The sequence below is a fragment of the Lepus europaeus genome, chromosome 19, assembly GCF_033115175.1.
Source record: "Lepus europaeus isolate LE1 chromosome 19, mLepTim1.pri, whole genome shotgun sequence".
Lineage (NCBI taxonomy): Eukaryota > Metazoa > Chordata > Mammalia > Lagomorpha > Leporidae > Lepus > Lepus europaeus.
The window spans coordinates 37,298,910-37,325,679 of NC_084845.1; the positions used below are offsets into that span (position 1 = coordinate 37,298,910).

Here is a 26,770-nt window from a genome sequence, read left to right on the forward strand (position 1 = left end):
ACACCTGTGAGTCAATACCCCTCCAACTCCTAAGCCTGGAGGGAAATCGCACCACCCTTAGGGCCACAGGCTAAATTTTGCAAGAACAAAAATGCTCTTTGTTGAATGGGCTGGACCACGTGCCCTGGGGCAGGCGGAGGAGGGGGCACAGATGAAGCCGGAAGCGGCTGTCTCAGGGAGCAGACAGACCCAGGGGTGTGAAGTCACGGGGAGGAAGCCAGCCCAGGACTCATGCGTTCTCCATCCAGAGACGGACTGTTTTGTTCACTTCCACTCCACGCCTGGATTCACCCCAATCCTCCAAGGACCCAGGGGGATGACGGATGGTGACGATGAGATGATTAGAGGAAGGGACAGGACCCAGATGGCCACGGAGCTCAGAGCCGGGCCCTTAGCTGCACCCTGAGGACAGGGAGGGGCTTGTCCCCTCTCAGGGCCCCCATGGGTCCCAGCCTCCCTGGGGACAGGCAGTGCCCCCACCCAGCCAGCCCCGACCTTTGTCCAAGGCTGGGAAAACACGGGCACACTAGCCAAGGAGGCCCGGCGGGGGTCGCACGCAGCCAGCCGCGCAGGGAGCGAGCAGGGAGCCAGTTCCCAGGCCCGAGTTTCTGTCGGCTGGATTTAAAACTTAATAATGAATGAAACAGACCGCAGGCTGCTGCGGGCAGGGGAGAGACAAACAAAAGCTCAGATTCGGCTGCACTGACCTTGCTCTTGTAACCCCGAGGAAAGAAACCGCGCCCCCGCCCCTCCAGCCCCCAGCCAGCCGGGCTTAGTCTTCAGAAGAGCCTCAGATGCAGCCCAGGCATCTGGGCTCAGAGGCGGCCAGACCTGCAGGAAGGGAAGGGGCCGGCGCGCCACACGCCCAGCACCGGCGGGTGGGCGCTGGCACACACGCTCACGCACACACACACACACACCTTCCACACGGTCCCAGTCCTACATCCCCTAACACACACATGAGCACAGCCACGCAACATCAAACACACACACAGCCACACAGCATCACACACATACACTAAAACATGGGCCCACTCCCACATACAGACAGCCATCCACCATCACCACACTCACATATACACACAGTCTCACATCATCACACACTCGCCCACACATGTGCACGCAGTCACACACAACACACACACACACATGCACTTACTATGTACATTCACATACACACTACACATCATCACACACAGAGAGCCACACAGCATCACACACATACACTAAAACATGGGCAAACTCACACATACAACCATCACACACACTCATATACACACAGTCTCACCCCATCACACACTCTCACCTACACATGTGCACTCAGTCACACATGACACTCGCACACACATTTAGACATGTACACGCACATACACACTATACACCATCACACACATACACAGCCACACACACAGCATCATACACATAAATACATGTACATTCACATATACACTACACATCATCACACACACACACAGCTACACAGCATCACACACATACACTTGAACATGGGCATACTCACACACACACAACCATCCACCATCATACACTCGCACATACACACTTAAACATGTACAAGCCCATACACACTATACACCATCACACACACATACAGCCACACACCATCACACACATATACTAAAATATGGGCAAACTCACACATACACACACAACCATCCACCACCACACACACTCACATATACACAGTCTCACACCATCATACACTCTCACATACACATGTGCACTCAGTCACACATGTCACTTGCATACACAGTCACATGCCATCTCACACACACACTTAAATACATGCATGCACTTACAAACACACACACAGCCACACACCATCACACACACTGAACTATACAATGTACACTTACATACAGCCACATATGACACACACACACACAGCTGCACACATTCACACACACACTGAAACATGTACACACTCACCTACACACACATATACAGCCACACACCATCACACACAAACACATACAACCACATCTCACACACACATACACAGTCTCACACATCACACAGTCACACACGTACTCTCAGTCACACACATTTGCTCAAACTATCACACACAAATGAAAACATGTCTGCACACTCACTCCACCTGCAGACACACACACACATACACTCACAGACCAGGGATTCCCATACCCCAAGGTTCTCCATGGCTGTGTCTTCTGTCCTAGGCCAATCCCAAGACATTAAGGGATAGAAGGGCTGGCCGGAGGGTCCCAAGGAGCCCCTTACAGCGGGCACTGAGCCTGGCCCTGGGCCCCACCTGCCACCCCCTTGCCTGCCCTGGCCCCAGCTCTGACCATGTGACGATCGCCTGACCCCAGCTGGCGCGGCTGGCACGGCTCCCCTGGCCGGAGGCTGCTCTCCCAGGCTCCTGGCTCCTGGTCTCCCGCAGCCTCCCAACCTCTGAAGCCCGGCACCCGGCCCAGTCAGGGGCGCCTCCTGGAACAGAACACCCTCCTGGGGCCAGGGCACCTTCTCCCCCGAGGGCTTCACATTACGGGCGCTTCGGACGAGCAGGACGCAGCCGTCGCCAGCTCCCCAGATTAGAAGCAGTGGGAGGTGCCCGCGCCCCTGCCTGTTAATTCCCAGCTCCTGCCAGCTGGGCTCCACAGGGCTCAGACAAAAGGGACCCAGGGGAGGAGCTGGCTGGGGACCTGCTCGGCCCCTGTCTCCGCCCAGGCTCAGTTGGCTTCCTGTCGCTGGATGTCCTAGCTCAGGCCCACTCCAACGCCACCAAGCCCTTCCTGTGCCCTCAGATCCCTGGCAACGCCCACGGAGGCCTGAGCCAGGGCTGCTTCCACTGTACAGACAAGGAAACAGGGGTGCAGCCCTAGCAGCTCATCTCAGATCAAAGGTGTCCACATTCAAGTTGCGAGTCTGGACCAGCTTCGGCACATAACAGAAACAAGACCGTCACACCTGTGCAGGTAGGAAAGGGCGGGGCCCAGGTGTGAAGCCACCAGGCAACCAGGTCTGGCTCACCTTTGAATCTTCCCTGTGGGCTCAGCAGGACCTGCTGGAGCCCTCTGGAAAACTGAGAAGTGGGTGAGTGAGAGCAGGCAGGCACCTGGCCAGCAGGAGAAGCCTGGACACATGTATCTGTCTGATTTGGTTTGCACCCAATCCCCCTGCCACTGGATGCGTGCAGAGCCCTACCTGCCCCTCAGGTGTCCCCTGCACCATGAGCATTCCCTGTAACTTCCTGGACTCAGTTTACCACCAAGGGCAACATTACAAAGCCCTGTTCAGGCACTGCCATGAAGCACCGAGGCACATTGTGGGGGCAGAGAGCGGACTGGCGGCTGCCTAAGGCCGGCCACGGTGTAGGGACTGCCTGCAGCCAGGCCGGAGGAAGCTCTCCGAGAGCACCGAGAGGCTGTGGTGAGGACGCCGCGCTGCTTGCTTAAAACAAGTGAAGTTTATGGTATGCAAATTACATTTCAATAAAGCTGTTAAACAAAGGCACTATTTTGCCAATAATAATAATTAGTGCTAATTAGTACCACTAGTGCTAATATTAGAAGCTACTTCATTGAGCTCATCTCCCATGCTAGCACTGCGCTGAGTGCGCCTTATTATCACAACTCAACCCTTTTCATCCACTTCTCCTTGTCTCTGGGAACATCCCATTTTTGAGATGGGGAAGCTGAGGCTCAGAGGGGAGGAAGGCGCCCCCTCCCCCTACACGAGAACACAGCCTCCCGGGGTCTGCCCGGAGCACAGACACCAGTCACTCACTCACAGTGCCCGGACAGCGAAAACCTGAACCTGCCGGGGGAGCCAGGGTACCCAACATTCTTTGCAGAACTGGCTGCTCAGCTTTATTTTTCTGCAAACAAGCTTCCAAACTAAAGCAAAGCGTATTATTCTGGGAGCAGCAAACTGAGCAACTGCTGAGATTATAATCATCTGAATTGAAATGAAAATAAGGCTCCTTCAACTGAAAAGGCCCAAGCATGGGAAATGGGCATGTTGACATGCAACGTCCCGAATTCAGATGGCCCTGTTTAAAGCCTTTTATTCAAGCAGCACTCCACCCTGGCTGCTACGCTTGCAACCCCCACCCGCCCAGAATGACATTTTGTTTTGGGGGCACTTAGCTAAGTGCTCTAGAGAGCGTCTGGAGCCAGGGGACTGGGTGAAGTTCAGAATGTGTTGGTCTAGGAGCCAGCAGAGAAGGAAGCCCCCTTATCTAACCAAGGGAACGCCCCTTGCACATGGACCACTGGACACCACCCACATACAACTGTGGCTGCACACACCCTCTGATGAAATGCAGATAGGAGGCGCGTACACTGTGGGGCAGTGGGTTAAACCATCACTTACAACGCCCGCATCCTACGTCAGAGCACTTGTTCAAGTCCCAGCTGCTCCGCTTCAGATCCAGTTCCTCGCTAATGCACCTGGGATAGCAACAGAGGACAGCTCAAGTGCTTCGGCCCCTGCCACCCAGATAGAGTTTCAGGTTCCCAGGTTCAGCTTGGCACAGCCCCAGCAGCCATCTGGGGAGTGAACCAGCAGATCAAAGATCCCTCTCTCTCTCTCTCTCTCTCTTTCTCTCTCTCCCTCTCAAATGAATAAATCCTTAAAAAAGAAAAAAGGATGCAGGGGCCAGAACTGCGGTATAGTAGGCTAAGCCTCTGCCTTTGATGCCGGCATCCCATATGGCACTGGTTCATATCCCAGCTGCTCCACTTCCAATCCAGCTCTCTGCTAGGGCCTGGGAAAGCCATGGAAGATGACCCAAGTCCTTGGGCCCCTGCACCCATGTGGGAGATCCAGAGGAAGCTCCTGGCTTCGGATCGGCCCAGCTGGGGGCGCTGTGGCCATTTGGGGAGTGAACCTGTGGATGGAAGACCTCTCTCTCTGTAACTCTACATCTCAGGGCCAGCGCCATGGCTCACTTGGTTAATGCCTGTGGCGCCGGCATCCCATATGGGCGCCAGGTTCTAGTACCGGTTGCTCCTCTTCCAGTCCAGCTCTCTGCTGTGGCCCAGAAGACAGTGGAGGATGGCCCAAGTGCTTGGCCCCTGCACCCCCATGGAAGACCAGGAGAAGCACCTGACTTCTGGCTTCGGAACAGCATAGCGTGCCGGCCGTAGCGGCCATTTGGAGGGGGAACCAACGGAAGGAAGACATTTCTCTCTGTTTCTCTCTGTCACTTTCTAACTCTGTCAAAAAAAAAAAAAAAAAAAACCTCTACATCTCAAATAAATTTTTAAAAAATTTTTTTAAAAAGATGCAGACAGGGAAGGAAGAGGTGTGGAAATTAGGCAAAGGCACCCCAAGATCTCCCCTTCAACCCAAACCTTCTAGAACTCAGGGAGAAGGCAGGGAGACACTCGCGTGGATCTTACTGAGTTCATGTCAATCTCCGTCATTCAGTCCTCTCGACCGCCCAAGAAGGGAGTCCTGGGATCATCATCTCCACTGACTGATGAGAAACCAGGGCCCAGAGAGGCTGACCAACTCCCCCAATGCCACACAGGACACAAGCAGGAGAGCAGGCACATAAACCCATCGAGCCCTGCTCAGTCGCTGCTCTCACAACGCCACATGGACCCCCTGCCCTGGAGGGGGTCTGCTGCGAATGAGACCCCCAGCTCTCCCCTTCCCTCCGAATGGGAATGACCACAGGAACGGAACCCAGGAAGTGGGAGCACCGCTCTCCAAGATTAAGATCACTGACAAATGACTAATCCTGAAGAAGGCCTGGTAGCCACGGCGTTCAGTGAGAATTTGTTGCAGGAAAGGAAGCAAAACAAGCATAAAAGAGGAGAGGCATTTTGATAAAAACGCAATTAAGTAGAGAAAAGCACATTAAGTGGGCTTCGGAACATGTCAGCAGCAGGAGCCAGGGGCGCAGCAAGTTCACATGGTCGCCCCAGGTGACACCGGGCAGCTAGACGTAAACGCAGCAGGCGCCCCCCACGCGCCCAAGCTAGGCAGAGTGGTGTGGCGCAGCCACCAGGATGGCAGGGGGCCACAGGGCTGGGGAGGGAGAGTAGCTGGGAGAGAGCGGGGGGGTGGGGGGGCTCTTCCTGCAGGGAGGGGCCACAGACTGGGGAGAAGGTGGCCTCCTGGTCACCTGTGCTAAGCAAGAGGAGTACATGGCTCCAGGAAGAGCAGTGGGGGGATTCCCTGCATTGGCTGGGTGGGGGGCGTGGGTGAAGGCAGAGGCCCAGGTTTCTAGGACTTTCCTGGGCTCAGCAGTTCCATGGGTGTGGATGAAAACAACCATCAGGGGACCAGGTCTAAATCAGCACCGGGAGTGACGCTCCCATCCGAGCCCATACGGGTCTCCTGAGCCTGGATGCTGGGTGGCGGGCCACTCGAGGGCACCCCACCTTCACCCTGCCTTAAGGAAGTCCCAGATTGAGCAAACAATGACCTGTGCCAGGGGCCCTGGACAGAGTCTGTGGGGAGACCTGGGTCTCAGCTGCCTCTGCTGTCATGGGGACACTGGAATCTGTGCCCCCCAAGTGGTCCCCAGAGGAATACCAAGGTCATCTTATACAACACCCCACCCCACCAGACTGTTCAGCACAGCCACAAAAGGCCTCACCAACCCTCCGGAGGCCCCAAAAGTGTCCTTGCCACTTGCTCAGTTTTGGAGGAAAGTGAAAACTGCCAAGGAGACAGTCCCCCCTGCCTGAAGCCCCTGAGTGCACTGTGGGAAGCCCCCTCCCCCCAGAGGTCCAGGAAGAGGAGTCACTGCAGTCCTTCTCCAAGCTCGGAGAAATGGGAAAGGTCTCACAGGGATTGTAAACTGACACTGTGTTCAGAAGGATTCTGAGGTTCTACCTGGACTCAGAAGAAGCGAGTGCTGACATTGATTGGTGAGGTCTGCCACAGGTGGAGGCATGTGGGCACAGAACTGCACCAAGTGCAGCAAGGAGTCTCCTGGCCGCCAACGCTAAAGAAGGCGGCTTTGGGGCGAAGCCCCCAAATCCTGTTCATGTCAAGACAACGGGACCTGACAGGTATGTGGGACTGCACTGGGGCCTGCAGAGGGGTCCCCAGCTAAAGGAGAAGTCAGTTGCACCCACAGCCGATGGTGAAGCTGCCCAAAGCAGGCACAAAGCAGCCTAGTCCCCCTGCTGGGGAGCAGTCCCCAGGGCCCGTGGTGACCCGAGCTCCAAGACAGGGATGTGCACCAGGGCCCAGCAGAGATGGTGCAGCCCACGGAGGCGGCCAGACATGCGAGGACACAGATGTCACTCGGGCACCTGGACGTAGCCCTGCTCTCGTCTCGGGAAGCTTCAGAACTGTAGCATTCCATCTGCACCACCGGCCCCCCAGAGTGAGGCCCCCCCCATAGCAGACAGCACACGGATCTGGGCGTCCTCAGAGGCAGCTCTGTGGCTGGGGGCGCCTTAGGGAAGTCATCTCCCCTTTCCGAGCCATGTTCTCTGTGCCATGGGGACACCGGGCACCACTGGAGGCCCTTTCCTGGGCCTGCTTCCGGCACACTGGGACAGGCCCCAAGGCTAACGTGGGTGCCTGAATCCCAGGGAACACAGGCCACAGGCACAGCAGGAGATCGGCCAGGGCTCCCGGGCCGGGTGGGGAATTCATGCTGGCTCAGTGTCCACCAGGCACACGGGCCCCACAGGCAGCATCCAGTTTCATGCTTGGCCCAGAGGGGCCCACAGCCTCCATGTGCGACAAGGGACCTGATCTAAACCAGTTCCAGGAGTTCCCATCCGAGCCCACCTGGGCCTCCCACATCTGGGACAGTGCTGGATACTGTGGGGTCACTCAAGGGCACCCCACCTTTGCCCCGCCATAGGGAAGTCCCAGACTGAGCAAATAGTGACCTGTGCCAGGGGCCCTGGACAGAGTCTGTCGCGAGACCTGAGTCTCAGCTGCCTCTGCTGTCACGCGGGACACTGGAATCTGCGGCCCCCAAGTCGCTCCCAGGTGAATATCAGTTCGCCCCTGCGTATAAACCAACCAAGGCTCCTCTCCCTTCACTGATGGGGAAGTTGAGGCACCACAGCTCGGAGCAGGCAGGCCCAGGACTCGGCTCGGGCTAAAGATGGCAGCTGCTCTGTGCGGCACGTTCCCGGCACACCGCTTCCTTCGCTAGCGTCTCCTCTGTTGGTGCTTACAACATCTCCAGGATGCTGTGCATCCCCCCTCCACCCCCTGCCCCGTAACTGTGCAGATGAGGCCACAAGAATCAGGCAGCACAGAGACAGCAAGTGACAGACACCCCCCAACCACCCCCCCTCCGTTGCTACCCATCAGACTGTGCTGCTTCCTCAGGCCCTAGCGCCGCTGCTGCAGCCAGCCCAAAGAGTCATGACCTGCCAGGGGCGGATGGCAGGGCGGGGACAGGGTGGGGCTGGGGGAAGGAGGCTGAGCCCCCTGGCCGTGGTGGGTGGGTGGAAGGCGGGCAGAGCAGCCTGTGAAGATGCCACAGGGGAGGGGGCAGCAGGCTGAGCAATGGCACCCCAGACCCCCAGACATCCACTTCTTCACCCCCAGCCTGCAGCTGAAACAGAATTCAGCTTGCTCAACCTCTGACCTCCAAATCTAGAGACGACCCTGAGTGACGTGGGCAGGCCCATCCTGGTCATGTGGGACGGGGCTGGGGCGAGGCAACCTCAGAAGGCCCCAGCAGTGACTGGCTGTGCAGAGGGGAGGATAAGAAGGCCAAGAAGTGGCCCACATGGCCAGGTCAGATCTGCGAACCCCCCCGGCCTGAGCCAGGGACCATGTGCAGCATTACACCAGGTTTGTGGTCACTGCCACCTGCTAGCGAGTGTTCTGGAGGACGAGGTGTGAGGAGCAGGTGCAACCCAGGCGGCCCCGAGCACAGGACTGGAAATGTGGATGTGAAATGGCTCCATGAGGGAAGGCACAGGAGGAGGCATCGAGGAGCCCATGAGGGAACACGGAAACCACCTCCAGAAACACCCAACCCGGACTTGGGAGAAGGCCCCGACGGCAAGGGCCTGCCAGGAAGGGAGGATCCGGGTGCCTGTGGGCCAGCAGCGGAGAGCTGCACGGAACGGCGTCCCACTCGGGCACGTGGACCAACCTGGGGGTGTGGCTCAGGAGATGTCCCACAAACAGGCCCAAGGTGTGGCTTGTTTTTCTTGCTGCTTACAGTAAAAATAATAATGATAATAATAATAAGATAAAAAGGTAGGTTGAGAAAAGAGGTGTTAACCAGGAACCCTGAATTAAGGATTTTGGAAATCTTCAGGTGGCAAAACAGCACAATTAAGAGGTTTGCTTTCAGGAACGCACAGGCGAGCTGAGGGTGTGAGAGCACATTTGCTGATATCTCAGAAAACTGCAAAGGTCAGAGCACTGAGTCACAGGGAAGGCTCTCCGAAGACATGAGCGACGTGACTCACAGATCTGGCTCAAGCTGGACAGCATCTAGGAAATTCGGAGGCACTGCCCTGGAGCCCGGTAGGCAGAAGCCAGCGGCAGAAGGAATCGTCTAGAAAATACTCAGCTCTGTGGAGGAGCCTCTGGTCAAAGGCAACAAACACCCACGACACACACAGGAGACCCACGAGCTTTTGGAAAAAGTTTACACCGGCAGATATACTGCCAGCGTGCACCAAGGAGGACAGACGGCCCCAAGAGAAGTGGGTCAGAACCCGGGACTCCCACGGGCAGGCTAACACAGCACTCAGCTAACGCAGCAGCCACTCGGCTGCAACACGGCTGCCTTGGTAAAATCAAAGGAGGACTCAGAGGGCAGAACCCAAGCCCAGAGAAGAGGGCCCAGAGCCACGGCGGATGAAGTCACCGCTGGCTGCTGTTCAGATTCTGGCATAGCACAACCACGAGCGAGTACAGCCCCTCTTCCTGATCCTCGAGAGCGGGACCGAATGAACAAGTCGGGAAGAGCCTCTGTGATCCATTAGTGATGTCTGCCCTAGGTAGAGAAAGAGCAGTGCCAGGTAGTAGGTCTCCTGGCTGTCAGCGGCCTCTGAGTGTGGGCGTTTCTCGTTCGGCACGTATTTCTGCAGCCTGCTCTCTGTGCCTGGTCCTCTGAGGGGTGCAGGGCTCTCAGGTCTCGACGCTTTCATCCACCCAGCCTCTCTGTTGATTAATTACTATCTAAACTTGAAACTCTAAACCACCCCTTTGTGGCTTTGAGGTCCTTTGAAAGAGAGAGAGCAAAAAGAAAATCCTGTCACCAGCAGCCAGGACAGCATGCAGGCGTTTGGATTTCCTAAAGGGACAGACGAGGGCACGGTGTAAAGAAGAAAGGCCCGGCTCCCAGGGGAATCAAAAGTCCACCCCAGGAAAGACGAGGGACGAAGTAGCCGGGGGTTCTGTCCCCAGAGGCAGGCGAAGGAGCCCTGTGGAGTCCCCCCCACCCCACCTGAAATCCCGAATTAGAACTACGCTGTTAGCAAAGCTGAAGGCGCTGGCTCGGAGGCCCATACGGGCATGATCTCATCATCCAGAAAAAGTGGGCTGGGGGAGGGGGTGGGGGCGGGGGCTCCAGGGCCGGTGGGCACCTTGAGGGCAGGGACTTAAACACACAGGTCAGCAGCCCGAGGCAGAGAGGAAGACGAAGGCGTGCCTGTCCTTGGGGGCTGCCTCCCCAGCTGGCCCGGGCCAAGGGGCATCCCAGCGTGTGCGCCACCTCCAAGGTGCACTTGGCATGTAGCTCCCAACAGATGAAACCCTCACAGGCGTACCTTGTCACAGGCGGTGGACAGCCACTACTGAGGCCCTTAACACACCGCCCAGGGAGCCAAAGGGTCAGCGCAGCCTAGAGAAAGTCAGCCGACTGCAGGGATACTGGGCGGCCACCCCTCAGCTGTGTGGCCGGGGGCAAGTCGCTGCCCCTCTCTGAGTCCTGACAGCCTCATCCACAGGGCATTGGAGTGCCCACCTTACAAATAAAGCACTTAACAAGAGCGCTGTGCTGCTAAGTACCCGACGCACGTCAGCCAAAGCAAACCACGGGGGTCACTGCTATCGCTCACACTGTCCTGAGTCAGGAACGCCGTAGTCTGCACCCCATTTCACGTCTGGAGCAACTCTGCCTGGCGCCAGGGGGCGTGGCTGTGTCACTGTCACCATCTCCACACGACAATCAAGTGGGGTCCACACCCATCCCACCCAGCGCGCCTCTCACACTCAAGAGTAGCCTGGTTGTGTGGCAGCCCTAGACGAGGACAGAGACCAGAGAGCTTAGCGTGCGGCCTGATGAAGCAGGCCCAGGGCTCCCAGCCAGCTGGAGTGGGAGGAAACAGGACCAGAGTGGGTCACGGGTCAACCTGGCTGTCCACCCACTGCACAGTCTGGGGGCCACCCAGTTATCAGGGATTTTGTAAAATCGCCAACAGTGACAAATCAGGATTCCAAATGCGTCTTACAAAATCAACATTCTCTACTGGCTTCTTAAAGGCAAAGACCTCATCGGGGAGGGACCCGGACCGGAGCTCCCCCTGGGCTGGGGCACCCGCAGTCCTGGACACACCCCCTTCCCCCTGAGCAGAGCCCCGGCCCTGAGGCATCTTCATCCTCCCAGCAGCCAGGAGGCCAGCAGCTGGGCTCCGTCTTCAGCTCCATCGCTTCCATCTCTGCTACCTTAGACAATCAACCGCCCTCCCTTGGTTCTACAGATGAGGGAAGCAGCCACAGTGCCCCGATCTGTAAAATGGGGATGATAAGTGTGGGTGCTCCTGGGTTCGAGTTCCGGCCCTGCTTCCAATTCCAGCTTCCCTGCCAAAGCGTATCTTTAGTGCGCAGCAGGTGAGGGCTCAGGGACTTGGGTCCCTGCCACACACACACACACACACAGGAGACCCAGACCAAGTTCTGAGCTCCTGGCTCTGGCCTAGTCCAGCCCCAGCTTTTGTGGCCATTTGGGGAGTGAACCAGCAGATGGAAGATCTCCCTCTCTCTTTCTCCCTGCCTTTCAAGTAAAATGAAAATAAATAAATATGTTTGGGAGTTATAAGATTCCCAACTATGGGACTGTTACATAGATGAGATAAATGAATATCTATGAAGTGCAACACATGACCAATGCCTACCAAGGTGGTCACAGGGCAGAGAGGGCGTGGTGAGAGGTGGGCCCAGGCTGTGATGGTTCAATGGACACGGAACGGTGATGCACCTCTCTCCCTGAGCCTGGACTGATAACCACGAGGCTGTACGTCAGGGACCAGCAGTTACCCCGGCAGAAGACGGTTTTCAAAGCCAAGGCCAGGAGGCCCCTGTCAATCACAATCCCAGGACAGCAGACAGGAAAGAGGCCATCAAGATCACCCAGCCCAACACCCATTATATAGATGGAGAAACTAAGGCACCAGTAGCCAAGCTGTGGCTTTGGTCTCCTGCCTCATGGGGGGCAGGGGCTGGAGGATGAGGTGCGGACCCCCAGGAGACCCCTGCCCCAGACCCCTGCCCAGGGGCACCAGTCAAGCAGGGCGAGAAGGAAGTGGCGCCTTTCCCCTTGAATCTGACCTCCCAGAACACACAGCCTGCCAGGCTGCTCCATCCCTTAGACAAATTTACTTAGCACTGATATTGAAAATGCAATTGAGCTTGAGTTTTATTGCAGAAATTAAACAGACTAGAGGAGAGAGAGCAAGAGCGAGAGCGCGCACGCCAGCCCTTGTCAACTCACTCGAGAGCTGGCTGAGATCAAACTCGCTAAAGAGAAACATCACGCTCCACGCCTGCCAGCAAGGAAGGGGGCCACCAGCCAGCCCCCGCGAGGGACTCCCCAAAGACTGGGTGCCTGGAGCGCAGGGGTTCTGGAAGGCTCCCCCATCAGTCTCCACCTTGGCCCTGCTCGCCTGCCTGCTCACGGGAGCCGGCACTTTCTGGAGTCATCTCTGTGAGCGGTCACCATCCACCACCACCGCGGGCCGGAACGCGGGCAGTGTGCTCCCCAGGAGACAGCACACGCTGTGGGGGCTGAGTCACAGTTTCGCCTCGCTCCCCCTGGAGCCGCCAGAGCCCACACTCGGCCGCGCGTGGACCCGGGACTGGAAACAGCTGCGTCGTAATTACATGTAAAGTGCACCAAAACATCCCTTTTATCACAGGCTGCAAATCTGTTAGCATCTGTCTCTCCTTTGTTTCTTCCACAAGATACAAGCTTGTTTCTACATTTTTCTCACCTGTAGCGGTGATTAAAATTCATTATAAATGAAAGGAGTGAACAGAGAAACAAGTTCCTCTGTGTACCGTTCTAAACTCAAATTAGAAACAGCTGTTTGCTAATTCATGCAGCGATGTTTTGTCGTGCTCTGTGAATCCATAATAACTCACCCTATTGCTGTGGAAATTTTGGGATAATCCATATATTTACGCGGTGTTGGATTCTCCAGGCAGGGCTGTGGCGGTGCAGCCCCCAACCCAGCTCAGGCGGGCGGGGACCTGGGCTTTCCCGCTCCGATGGAGAACCCCAGGCTCAGAGCTGCCCAGAGCCCCTCCCCCCGACACAGGCCCTGGGAGGACCAGGAGGAAACCCTCAAACAGTCGCCTCGTCCCCTTCCCTCCTCCAGAACCACAGGAAAAAAAAAAAAAAAAACACGTTCAACTCTGATTAAACGCCAACCACACACATCCTCCAGCCGCCGGAGGGAACAGCAAAATTAAAAGTCTAATTGGTACCCGGAACAATTTAAAACTATTAAGTATAGGTGAAGGCTTTCTGTAAGGAAATAATCCTGACAGGGCTTCGGCATGTTCGGAGAGCAGTTCTCCAGTCCACATGCTGTGGCTGTGGAGGTTACCGCTGCGGTGTGCACGTCCCCGGGGCCTCGGAGATGTGTTTGGGCATCCTCTTTGCCATCGATAGACAGGAGCATGTGGTATCCAGACCTGTGTCCCCTCCGAGGCTTTGAGAGGACCGAGGTGCCTTCCTCTTTGTAAGGAGAAAGGTGGGCCACCCCTCCGGCAGCCTGTGCTGCTAACCGTGCCATGCCAAAGCTGCTCTGTCCTGGCAATCATACACCAGTCCTTTGAGACACTGCCTCCAGGAAGCCTTCCCTGACTGCTGTCTCCCTGGCCTGTCTACACCTGCGTGCCTGGGGCACCCCTGCGTTCCCTACACCCTTACAGGCCTGGGATATGGTCACCCAGAGCCGCTTTCTGAATGTCAGTCTGGTGGCATCTGTAGAGTCCTCCTTGGTGGCCAGGCCTGGAACAAGCTCTTGATAAACTCCTCACCCCCAACCCATGCAGTGATCACCATCATCACGGTTACAGAGAGGACGGGGCCTGAGCTCCACAGCAGGGAAGTGGCAGGTGCCTGGACTGACTCCGTATTTCTCCAGAAAGCCATCAAGAACACACACTGCCATCCAAGACGGAGCCTGATGCAGCCCCTGAGGCTTTGTGCAGGCCGTGGCGCTCACCAAGAATGCACCTGATCACTGTCCACCCCAATGCAACCTGTCACTCAGGGCCAGCTCTGCCTGCAGCCTGAGCATCCCAAGGGGAGCGGGGCCTCCGGCATGGCCAAGAGTTACGCCCTCGCTTCTGCATCTCCCGGTGGTCCTCTGAGTCCAGCACATCCTGGTGCGCACAGGGTGCAGGCCCCGGGCCGCAGCCTTGACAGCGCTCATGCTTGTCTGTAGGGCTGCAGGGAGCCTTCCCTAGAGATAACCGGGGCGGAGGGGGGGGTCATCCAGCAGCTCCAATCCTGGACACGTGAGCACAGACGAGGCGCCCCCTTGGGGGACCCTGGGTGCTCAAACTGGGCCTTGAAGAGGGAGTGACAGCCCCACTGGCCCGTGTTCTCCAAAACACGGGGGACCCAGCATTGTGGGAGTTCACGATGACCTCAGGCGGCTTAAATAACGCTGATGCACGAATGAGAAGGAACAGGCCCCTTCAATCCCCTTCTCATCTTCTGATGAGGCCCATTTGGTGCTGTCTTAGCTCCTCTTCCAGGTCCTCAAAACAGCACACCCCAGCCCGAGGGTCTGCACCTTGCAACAGCTCCTGGCTGCAGTGACACCAGCACAGGGTTTTCTTTGGTTTTGTTTTTGTTTTGTTTTTTCACTTAGTTCTAAGGTTACTGTTGTTGACTTACAGCAAATGATACTGGCTTTCCATTTGCAGCGTGAAGTCAACGCATCAAGAGCAGTGACTTAAAGAAGCTTACAGGGCGAGGGGGGGGATGGTACCCTGGCACAGCAGGTTAAGCAGCCACCTGTGATTCTGGCATCTCATATAAGTACTGGTTGGAGTCCCACCTGCTCCACTTCCGATCCAGCTCCCTGCTAATGCACCTGGGAAAGCAGCGGAGGATGGCCCCAGTGCTTGGGCCCCTGCACCCATACGGAAGATCTAGACAGAGTTCCAGACTCCTGGCTTTAGCCTGGCCCAAGCTTGGAGAATGAACCAGCAGATGAAAGATATATCCCCCTCTCTCTGTAACTCTGCCTTTCAAAGAAAAAAAGAAAGAAAAAAATCTTGAAGGGAGGGAGGGAGAGATGCAGAGAGAGACAGCGAGAGAGAGAGGTAAATCACAGCACCAGTGATGTTCCAATGTTGCCAAAATCATGGCGGAGGTAAACAGTTGGCCAAACCCTGAGACTTGCTGACCTGAGAGAGGGAGAAGATGAGAGCAAAGCCAGGAGTGGAAGCTTCCACGGCAACACGCCATCAGCGGTGGGAGAGGCAGCTTGGAGGGAGCGCGGTGTACCCATCACCAAGACCTTGACCTCCAAGCCCAGGGGCCCCAAGCTCCATCCACACATCCCGCGGAAACTGTGTGTAGCCAACAAACCTGCTCGTGAGCAGGCACAGCAGGAGCTGGACCCCTAGCCATGGCTCTTCCCGAACTTGCAGTTCTGGTCAACGAATGACCCAGAAACAAACTCTCAAGAGCTACACACAGAACCCATTTCAGGGAAGCCTGTGACCAGACACCCGGGGTCTCGACCATCAAGATCAGGTGCCTGTGCACAGGGAGACTCCACCTTGCATGACTCGTGTGGGTGGGGAGCTGCGTACTCAAGCCACTGTGGACAGCGGAAGGATCCCCAGGGCACTGAGGGCGGGGAAAAACCATCCCCCAGCGAGTCCAGCACAGCGAGGTCCTCCCCATCTGGGAAGAAGTCATCGTGCCGTCTGCCTGGTGGTCCCGGACACCCATCCTGAACCTGAGAGTGATGAGGCTGCTCTCCGGGGTGCAAGTGTGGCTCACGGGAAGCCCAGGAACAGCATCCTGCAGGGACGTGACCTTGCACCTGCACCTGCACCCCACCGCAGGCCTCGCCCAGGGTATCTCGTCAGCTGGGTGCTGCGTGGGTCCCAGAGATCCCCAAGCTGGGGGCTCTGCTCCTCTGACCCCACCAAGTCTCCACAGCTCCCTGCCCCTCCCAGCCGGGGGCCCCACTCACAGGTCCTCTGCCTTCACAGCCTATGTTCCACCTGCACTGCAGACCCTTCTGAAACCACTCCAGGTCCTACCTGATCAGGTGGGCTGCAGGTAATCCAGCTCCCAGCCCGTTCTCTCCCCTGCGGTGCCTCTACTTTGGGGCTTTCCTAGATTCTGCAGGCAGAGCGGGCCCCGGCTGGGTCCCTAGTCACTGCTCACTCTTTTCCTACCCAGCTGTGGCCCTGCCCCCACGCCCAAACCCTGGGCAGCAGGAGGGAGGGGACACGATGTCAGGGAGCCAAGTGTCGGTGCCTCCGGGGAGCAGACATGGGAGAAGGTGCCAGCATTGGCCCTGGAGCTGTGGCTGGGAACCACCTGTCCTAAGGGCCCACGGCACACCAGGCCCACCTCCACAGCCTCCCCTCTCAGCATGGCCCCGGTCCCCAGAGACCAGCGCCCAGCGAGGTCATCGGCAGGGCATCTGGGCGGAGCCTAAGCCAGGTTCAGGAGGTCTCAGCAGCCGCGGGCTCCCATGGGAGAACGAGAACTGCTCAGCACAGGAGTTGCCTCCCTGCCCGCCTCCCTCCCTGCCAAGCAGGCTGCTCCCCTCCCACACACACACACATGCACACACAAGCAGCCCAGGGCTCACCCCGGGCTGGACCAGCACTGCACCAGCCTCCTGGATCTGTGGCTACTCCCAGGCCCCAGCAGTTTGTAGCCACAGGAAGAACCCTGGACCTCTGGGCTTCCCTCACCGCATGTACAAAATGCAGGTGGTTTCGGGGACTCTCTTACTGACAGTGTGGAGAGGAAGTGCTACCCACGAATAAAGAATGCGCATTGCTGAGGCTGGGCTGTGGTGTAGTAGGCTAAGCCTCTGCCTGTGGCGCCGGCATCCCATTTGGGCACCGGTTCTAGTGCCAGCGTCTCCTCTTCCCATCCTGGTCTCTGCTGTGGCCTGGGAAAAGCAGCGGAGGACTGCCTAAGTGCTAGGGCCCCTGCACCTGTGTGAGAGACCCGGAAGACGCTCCAGGCTCCACACTGGCCCAGCTCCGGCCATTGCAGCCATTTGGGGAGTAAGCCAGTAGATGGAAGACCTTTCTGTCTGTCTCTCCCTCTCTCTCTGTAACCCTACCTCTCAAATAATAAATAAATAAAATCTTTTTATTTTAAAGAATGAGCATTGCAAAACTGAAGACCAAACTCACATAATGTTCACAAAGCCCAGGACCAGAGAGATCCATCTGGTGCGTCCAACCTGGAACTCTGAGCTCGAAGCAAGCCTTGAGGAGCAACGGCGCATCACAGAGGTAGCCCCTACTGCACGTCTTCTAAATGGGTGCGTAGGGACATGGAGTCTTCAAAGAGTTCAAGGGGCATGGGGATCACCAAAAAAACTGTACACGGATTTTGAAATGTTACACTACAATAAATTCATCTTTTTTTGAGGCATTGAGACAGAAACAGAGACAGAGCTCCGATCCACTGGTTCACTCTCCAAATGCCTACAACAGCCAGGGCTGGGCCAGAAACGCAAGCCAGGTCTCCCACACGGTTGGCAGGAACCCCACTACTTGAGCCATCACAGCAACCTCCCGGGTTGTGCATTAGGGAGCAGAGCCAGGCCTCTAACCCAGGCCTCTGATATGGGGTGTGGGTGTCTGGAAAATCATCTTCATCAGCAAGCCAAATGCAAACCCTAAGAAACTTAATCCCATTTCCCATGAACTTTCCAAAGTACCCAGGTAATTCAATACTACGTACTGAGTGCTAAGTACTTCTAGGATGTTTGCTCCATGCCATACATATTGTTGCATTTTAATATTCCCAACAATCAGATGAGTTATATTGTGAGCCCATTTTACAGATAAGAAAACTGAGGTTTACAAAGATTAATTAGTCAATATGCCAAAGGCATTATGAGACAGAAATGGCCAAGCTTGGCTTTGGATATGGGTCACTGACGTCCACGAGCATGGTTTGGACCACTGCAGAATGTGTGTGTGTGTGCGTACACGTATGCTGGAGCCACGGGCACTGCCTCTCCCCATGGAGCACCACCAGGAATCCTGGAGGAGGGACGTCTTGATGGCATCCCCAGTTGCAGCACAGCCACCTCTTGGGGGCACAGGTCAGAGGGGAGATGCCCGTGACCAAGGCAGACATGCTGACTCAAGCCACAGAGCCCCGTTTTCTGGCTCAGGCAGCCCCTCTCTGGGACCCAGCCCAAGAGTCTCCCACGGCATCCCGATGGCTGAGGAACCCTCCAAAAGGCCAGGGTCAGCCTGTGCCCAGCAGCCTCCCTGTGGCTCCATGAGGCAGTCACAAGCATGGTTCCACAGTCAGGAAGAGACTCAAGGACGCCCACGCTGTACACATCACAGCCAAGGGTGCTGAGTCCCAGGCCGGGCTTGAAGCCTCAAGCCCTCACCTCCAGGCCTCTGCCTTTCTTGAGTTCGGCAGTGGAGTTAATGCCCCAGGAAGTGACCTTCAACCAGAAGCAGCCTGGAGTCAGTGAGCTCCCGCAGAGTCGGGGGTGCCTGGAGCTCCTCCATAGCACCCCACCCATGACACCCAGTGATCTACAGCAGCGACCTTGGCATGCCTTCCCCTCCCTGCTCCCTCACTCCTCCCGGTCACAGCCTCTGCCCCTCAGGGCCTGCCTGGTGCTCTGTCTGCCCAAGGTGGTGCCAGGAAGCCACACCCCTCAGGCCACCCCCTGCCCCGAGGTCCGCTCTGTGCCCCCGTAAGGGTTTTTTAAAATTCTTTTAAAAGATTTATTTATTTATTTATTTGAAAGTCAGAGTTACACAGAGAGAGGAGAGGCAGAGAGAGAGGTCTTCCAACTGCTGGTTCACTCCCCAGTTGGCTGCAATGGATGGAGCTGGGCCTATCTGATGGAGCTGGAGCTGCCTCCAGGTCTTCCCATATGGTGCAGAGACCCAAGGACTTGGGCCATCTTCTACTGCTTTCCCAGTCCATAGCAGAGAACTGGATCGGAAGCGGAGCAGCTGGGACTCAAACCGGTGCCCATATGGGCTGCCGGCACTGCAGGCAGCGGCCTTACTCACTACACCACAGCACTGGCCCCACCCCATCAGGGATTGCATGCTCAAGCACTCGGATGTGCGCCCCAGCACTGGAAGGGGACTTCCGAAAATCCACAAAGAACAAGAATAAAAAGCTGTTTTTTGGTGCAAATCAATCGTGAAGCCCACGCACATCGTTTTCATAACATGCCTTGTCCGAGAGCTCTGTCACTCAACTGTGTCCCCTAAACTGCACTGGAGCCAACAATGCCATCTACCTGAGCATAAGCCTGAATACTGATAAAATCAGAAGCACATTACTAAAAAAAAAAAAAAAAAATGCACGAGCCATGTAAAATTGGGCTAAGCATCCCTGCCATGGCCCGAGAACCCCACAGGAATGGTGGTTGTTCCCTGAACCCCTCAAGACAGTGGGTCCCGGCCTGCCCCTCTCCTGTCTAAGCTGGGAGCATCTCACAGCACCACTGAGGCCTCTGCATGGCACCTGGCCAGAGGCAGACAGGACAGAAGGGGTGAGCTGGGCCCTGTGGGGAGAACGGGGCCCAGGGAGGGGCAGAGGGGAGCCCTGAGGCTCTGGAGGCTGCAGCGGGGCCAGCACCCAGTGCCTGTGTGGCCCGCACCTGCTGTACAGGTATCCACATCTACCACCTAGCAGGACCATTTCCACTGCCCCACGTGTCCCCCTCCAGAAACATCACCATGACGGGCTTTGTCAGGCCTGGGGGAGATTCTGGGGAGAGGGAACCCCAGGCCCAGAGCCACAGAAGAAGGGGGAGGTTGCCGGAGGCGTGGGGTGGGGCAGCTGAAGTCCCAGACACGGAGATGGGGGGCAGGTGGTCCCTCCGCCCCCTCTCCAAGGGCTCTCACCCCCGCCCTGCCTCCTGGCCTCTGCTTCCTGAGCCTGACTGGCCACACCCGCTACAGATGAGGAAACTCAGATTCAGGGCAGCACGAGGCCTCTGGGACTACTCAGCTAACCACGCAGCGTGTGATTGAGGAGGCGGGGCTGCCGTCTAAGTCATCGGCCACAGGAAACACCAGGCTGGCTGGATTTGTGCAAAGCCACCTGCCACAAGCACCCCAGGAAGAGGGTGCACTGACGGCCTCTGATGGACAGGAAGTGATCACCCAGGATCCTGCACCCAGTACAAGGCATGGGGGCGTCACAAGCTCACCCCTGTCCATCGGTGGACACAGGGAGAGGAGACAAGACACCCCCCCCAAGCCAGCTCAGGAGAACACAGCCCCTAGGGAGGTGCCACGTCCACTGCCTGCCCCAGGCCGACTCTGCTGTCCCCAGCTGGTCACTGTGCATAGCACAGGCCTCCGTGTTCGCCGAGCGACCGGCCGGGCCCCCATCGGTGCCGGGGCAGGGCTACGAGCGAGCCACACGAGCCTGACCGTCTGTGGAGCTCCGCACCGAGGCACTGTCATCGCCTTCCAAGAAAGCTGCTGAGGCTTCCTCATGGGTTCGCTTGGCTCAGAGCCTCCTGCGGACAGCTCTGACAAGCCCTGAGTTGCTGGGTCCCTGGAACCCCCTACAAGGGGCCCCAAGTGGCTGGATCCCCGGGAGCCCCCTACAAGGGGTCCGGTGTAAGCCCCTGCTGCCTGGGTGTAAGGGTGCATGGTGGGCCTGGCCTGGAGGAAGCACTTGGCAGTCCCGGCACGAATAAATAAATAAAGGAATACATAGACGCAAGCGCAGATGGAGGGAGGGAGGGAGGGACGCACGCATGGCTGGCTGGATGGTGAAGGGAGGAGGAGGAGGGGAGGAGGAGGGACGGGTGGGATACTGAAGTCCAGGACTTGGTGTAAAGAAGGCCCTGGAGAACCCTGGTAGGAACGAATGAACGAATGAATCTAATCACAAAGAAACAATGCTAGGGGCCCCCATGGTGGAGGCTTAGGAGCCAAGTACGGAACAGTTGACCCAAAGGGGCCACCAGGAGCAAAGCCTGTCCAGGTCACCCAGGTCCCTGGGGCCCAATCCTCTAAGCAGCCTGCCGACCAGGCCAACCTGGGGAGACCCCTCCGGCGGACGCCGCTCTCCTCCCAGCACGCCGAGGGTCACAGCGTTTGGGTGCGTGTGCATGTGTGTGGGTGCTTGTACGCGTGTCTTCCCTGCAGACCTCAGCAGAACCCGCCTCCCACCCACCAGCACGCCCTCCCCAGGAAGCACTCAAGCAGCCCCTGCCCCCAGCCCAAGCCCAAGTGGGTGTTGCCCTCTGCACACGAACGCCCACGGCCCAGCAATGAAAAGGGAGCGCTTCCCCCACCTCAAGCCCCCGCTCCGGGTGCTCCCTACACCCATTCCCTCCTCCAGTCATCCTTGCATTCCCCGGATACTTCAGAGCACCTACTCTGTGCCAGGCTCTGCTGCAAGTGCTGAGGCAGCCAACGCCCCGGCAGAGCCCTGCCTGCCCGCAGAGCCATTGCAGTCATGACTCAGGAGCCAGCCCAGCCAGGCACCCATCTCAGCTCCAGCGCCGGCCGCTGTGTGAACCAGGATGTGTTAGGGAGCCTCTGGAAGTGAGCAGGGAACACCTGCTGTGTGCGTGGGCTGCAGCGAGGACTAAATCCCCTTATCCAGGCCGAACACCTTGGCCCCGTGCCTGACACACGGGAAATTCTCCATTAACAGGTTGTCGTCGCGTGCCCTGTCCAGATCAGCGGTGGTAATAGCAGAGGCTGCCGGGAAGACCCCCCCCCATACCTACCACGGGACCCCTGCCCTTGGTGAATGGTGTCCCCTATGCCTGGCTCAGCCCTCCATGGGCATCTTCAATTTATCACTCCTGACCTCACTCATGCAAGCTGAGCCCACTCCTCCACCCTGAGCCCTGAGTCCATTAACCTCAGCAGGGCCCTCCAGGGGTCCAGCCCTCCCCGGCCCCCACTGCGATGAAGTCTGGGCCCTTCCTGTGACAGGCAACCTGCTACTCTCTGAGCCTCCTTGTCACACCAGAAGTGACCTCATCATGATCTCTAGGGGGGGGCCCTGCTGGCCACCTCCCAGGGACAGGAGTGACAGGACCCTCCAGCTCCAGCCATCCTCCCTAGGAAGGACAAATGGTGGGGCACCTGCTACCCGCAGCCATGCTTCAAAATGACACTGCCATTCCCACTCATTCACGCCTTCAACAGGTAGCCGCGTTCGAGGCCCTGGGAGGAGGAGACTCAACCTTCTGCTGAATACGGCAATAAATCAACACGGAAGAGTCAGGTGCAGGTGGCGCTATAAAGAACCGCAGGGCGGGAAAAGGGCAGCGAGCGGGGTGCTCCCCTGGACGAGTGACAAGGTGACATCTGAGCAGACTCCTAACGCAAGCGAGGAAGGATGCCAAGGCAGGCTTTGAAGAAAGCTTTCCAGGCAGGCGAATGGCAGGTGCCAGCGCTCCGGAGCCACTGCGTGCTGCTGCGAGCTGAGCGAAGGCTGAGACGCCAAGGCCAGAGCCCTGCCCCCAGAACCACAGTCTGAGCTGCAACCCCCCAAAACCCACAGGGACCCCAAATCCAAACCTGGCTCCCACTCACTGTGTGACCTGACGTTGGTCTCTCAACCTCTCTGGTCCTGGTTTCAGCAACAGCGAATGGTGGCCAAGCATCCTCCAAGCAGGTGCCGGCTGGGGGAGGGGGTGGCAAGGAGGTCCCCAGGGTCCTCCCGAGTCTGCTGCTCTGTGCGAGAGGCACCCACGGTTCCTCCCTACCCCATCGCGCCATTCTCACGCCTGCGCCAGCAACACCACGCAGGATTGGTACTCTTGCCAAAATAGCTATTAACCCAGTAGCCAATAATAACACGTTATTCTATCAATTTGCTCCTGAAACGCTGTGTAATTGCAGAACACAAGTTTGCCATCTCGGTAGCCTGGTTACGACATAAACAGAAACTCACCAGCCCTTCCCGAGCAGAACAAGTGGCTGGCCACGAGAAACCCCCGCTACCACAGTGCACCCGCGGGAGCCCTGGGCTGGCTGTCAGCAGCCCACGGGCCTCACCATCCGCCTGGCCTGTGGCCTCTGTGACGGGACGGCAGACCAGAGCCGGGGTCGTGGCAGCTTGGAGGGTGGCCAGGTCACACTCAGGAAGTGGGACAGACAGCAGAGGGTGTGAAGACGTGGAGCCCAGGGGCTCGTGGCAAGCAGGCACTTAGGGGCAGCACCCCAGCCATGGGATGAGAGCCAGACCCCCTCCCAGGAGACAAGCGGGGCCGCGGTTAGACAGGTAGGGTATGCAGGGAAAGACAGGGGGCAAGCAGTGTCAGGGAGCTCCCTCCGAGGGCCCGAGACAGTGCCAGCGCCTCCCTGGACGCCGGCCCCCTCTCTGTCCTCCTCTCCTTCCTTCTGGATTTGATTGCAGCCTGAGCAAACTCCCCCGTCCCGTGGAGCCGGGAGCCGGGAGCCGGCAGCAGGGCTCTTGGCATGGCGGTGCAGACGCGGACCTGTTTTATTCATTCTCCCTCCCGCCCCTCTCTTCCCGCTCCCCTGCTCACCAGGGCGGTCGTCCCAGAGCGAGCTGGCGGACACCAAGACAGCCGGGGCCCGAGCTTGTGTTCCCAGCACCCACGGCAGGGCCGGCAAGGGCTGGAGAGGCGCTTCCCGCTGGCCCACGGGTGACCCTGGACACAGCCACGTCCCCGGCCGCCCTGGCTCGGCCGGGGGAGAAGGATGGGCTGGGGTGTGTTGCTCCCGCGCGCAGCGCTTGGCGGGGAATCCAGCTGGTGGGGAGAGGAAGGGCCTTGGGGAGAGAAAGGGGGTGGGAAAAGGAGCAGATGGGGAGGGAAAAGACAGGAGGCCCAGGGCTCAGGCCACGTGGCCAGAGGTTGACCCAGTTGAGGGCCCCAGGCCCCAGGGGCGATCGGGACGTCCTGCCTCTCCCTGCTGGCCCAGAGTACCCGGCCCCGAAGTGGGGGTTCAACGGAGGACCACAGAGAGACAGCCAAGGGTCCCTGGGACAGCGGCCCGGCTGCTAGGACAGGGTGGAGGCCAGCCCCTCGGCGGCCCCTGGGTGCGGTGGGTGGGGTGCTGTCTGCGGGAAGCAGCTCTCAGCAAATGGAAACCAGGCCTCGGAAACGGGCCGGGCTGCAGCCACTGCACAGCTCTGGGGAAAACCCCCCACTGCTCCCCGAAAGGTGCCCCAGCCGCAGCAAAAGGTGGGGTTAAAAAATGCAAGCACAGCAGGGGCCAGGGGAAGGGGGGGCAGCCCCTCGTGCTGCAGCCACACCCCCTCCCTCCTTGTTGGCAGATTCCACTCCCAAAGCCCGCCGGCCCCAATGGGCAGGAAAAAGCTAACTCACGGGGCAGTTTTCTTCCCTTTCCTCTCTCTGCATGGCCTTCGGGCAGCTTCCTGATGGACCGAGGTCAGGCTCCCATCACCCACCCCAGTGAGCAAAGGCTGGGACCCATTTCCCAAGGGAGGGTGCAGAGCCCAGGGAAGACAAGGCTGTCTAGGTCACATAACTGGCTGACAGTTCAGAACCGGGGGGATGGGCCCCAGGGTCCTGACAGCAAGAGCTCAGTGTGCAGTGGCACTCAGTGGGTACAGAGGTCACCCATCCATCTGTTCACTCATTGATTTGTTCACGCCTCCAGCCATTCCACAGGTGTTGGTAACCTGCGTCCAGCCTACTGGGCACCCAGGTGTCAACACAGACAGCTCCACAAGCTCCTAGCCCAGGGAGGCAGGAAGACATGGATACGTGGTGACATTTGCTATGACTGGAGAGGCACCCCCAAGGGCTCCTTGGGGGACAGGGGTACGCTGGGGTGCCGGAGGACTTCCTGGCAGAAGCAGCCTGTCCATTGCAACCAGCAGGGTGCTTAAGAAGGCACGGGGTAGGAAGTAAGGGAGGGAAGCGAGGCCCAGGCAGAGGGCCCAGCATGTGCAAAGGCCTGCTAGGGAGCCTGAGCACCGCGTGAAGTCCCGTGTGGTCCCTCACCCCCAGCCGTAGTGGGTGGGCCGACCCTGGGCCCAGCACAGGGGATCTGCCAGGGCACCTCTGGAGGCCAATCCCACCCTCTCTTTCCCAGTCCAAGTCCTTGTGGAAAATGTGTGCGTATGTTTATTTTTAAGCGGGGGATGGGAAGAGAGACAGGAGTCATAAAGGTCTTTTTCTTTTCAGGAAAAAAAAATTAATAAATAAACAGAGCCTCGAGAAAAGGGCACGGACAGGCCTGTGCATCTGTAACCACGGAACAAATTAGAATTAGCTGCTTTAATCAGCTCCTAATGGCCTGGCTGTCCCGAGTGGGCCCCGCACACAGCAAACTGCACAGCAGAAACACGCAGGCCAATGTCAGTTTATCCTACAACAAAGGGATTGTCTAAATAGTGCAAGCAAAACGCAGCGAAGGCCGGCAGAGCTGGGGAGACAGATGCGGCCCCCCAGATCCTGGGCGGCCCCTGCCTCCCGGCTTCGCGTCTTTGAACGGAATTGTTCTTTGGGCTTTTGTTCTAATTATCTAAACGTGTGTAACTGTTGTACAAAGAGTCCTTTAACCAGCAGAGGCGGTGACTGAGCCCCCACCGTCCATTCCAGGCTGAGGGAAGGGGGCTGTCCCAAACCCCAGGCTTTGTACACTTACGAAGGTCCATGGAGAGTCAGAGCTGCACGTGTGGCCGCGTGGCCCGCAGCCACCTCCACACGGCGGGACACAAGGTTGCACACATGCACACTGGCAGGGCACACGATGCACGCAGTTCCTCCAGCTCTTGCCTGACAGCTGGAGGTGGAGGAGCCCCTGGGAGGCTGCTGTGTGCACACCTGAGGCCCAGGCTGGTAGCAAGGTCGCTTATTTCCCTGGAGTAGTTTACGCAACTTGCCACCTGGGCTGAGTCATTAGGACAATTGAGGAAGGGGAACAAAGGACCAGGGGAGGGGGCTGCCCCTCCACCCCGGAAGACAAGGGAGGATGCTGCTGGGGTCCTTATGAGCTGGGGGAACGGCAGGAAAGCCGGCTCCACATCAGCCAACCCTGTAGCCCTGCATTCAAGTCCAGAGCAGCATCCAGTGCTCGGCTCAGCCCTGAGCTCCGAGGTCAGCCAGCTCGGGCACTACTAGGTCTGAGCCTCTACTTCCTCATCCATAAAATGGGAAACAATACTAGCACCCACTCCAGGGCAAGGTGCTGATTCTGAGCGAGTGCCAGTGAACTGCCCAGCACGGAGCAAGCCGGGAAAACACGTGCTGCTCTTCCTACTGGGCACGGCGGCCCAGAGAGGGCCACCAGACGGCGGTGAGCCACACGGCCAGCCAAGGGCTTCTAGTGCCCCCACTTTACACAGCGTCCCATCCCTCAGCTCCGCAGTGGGGCAAGGGAGCATAAAACAGGGTAGTGGGGGGTCTGTCCC

General features: G+C 57.9%; 1 protein-coding gene across 1 annotated transcript in view; it reads right to left on the bottom strand.

Annotated features, from left to right (window-relative positions):
* The window catches only part of ZNF423 (zinc finger protein 423), a 327,441-nt gene that overhangs the window by 135,376 nt on the left and 165,295 nt on the right, over nt 1-26,770 (bottom strand). The gene's annotated exons all lie outside the window — the stretch shown is intronic.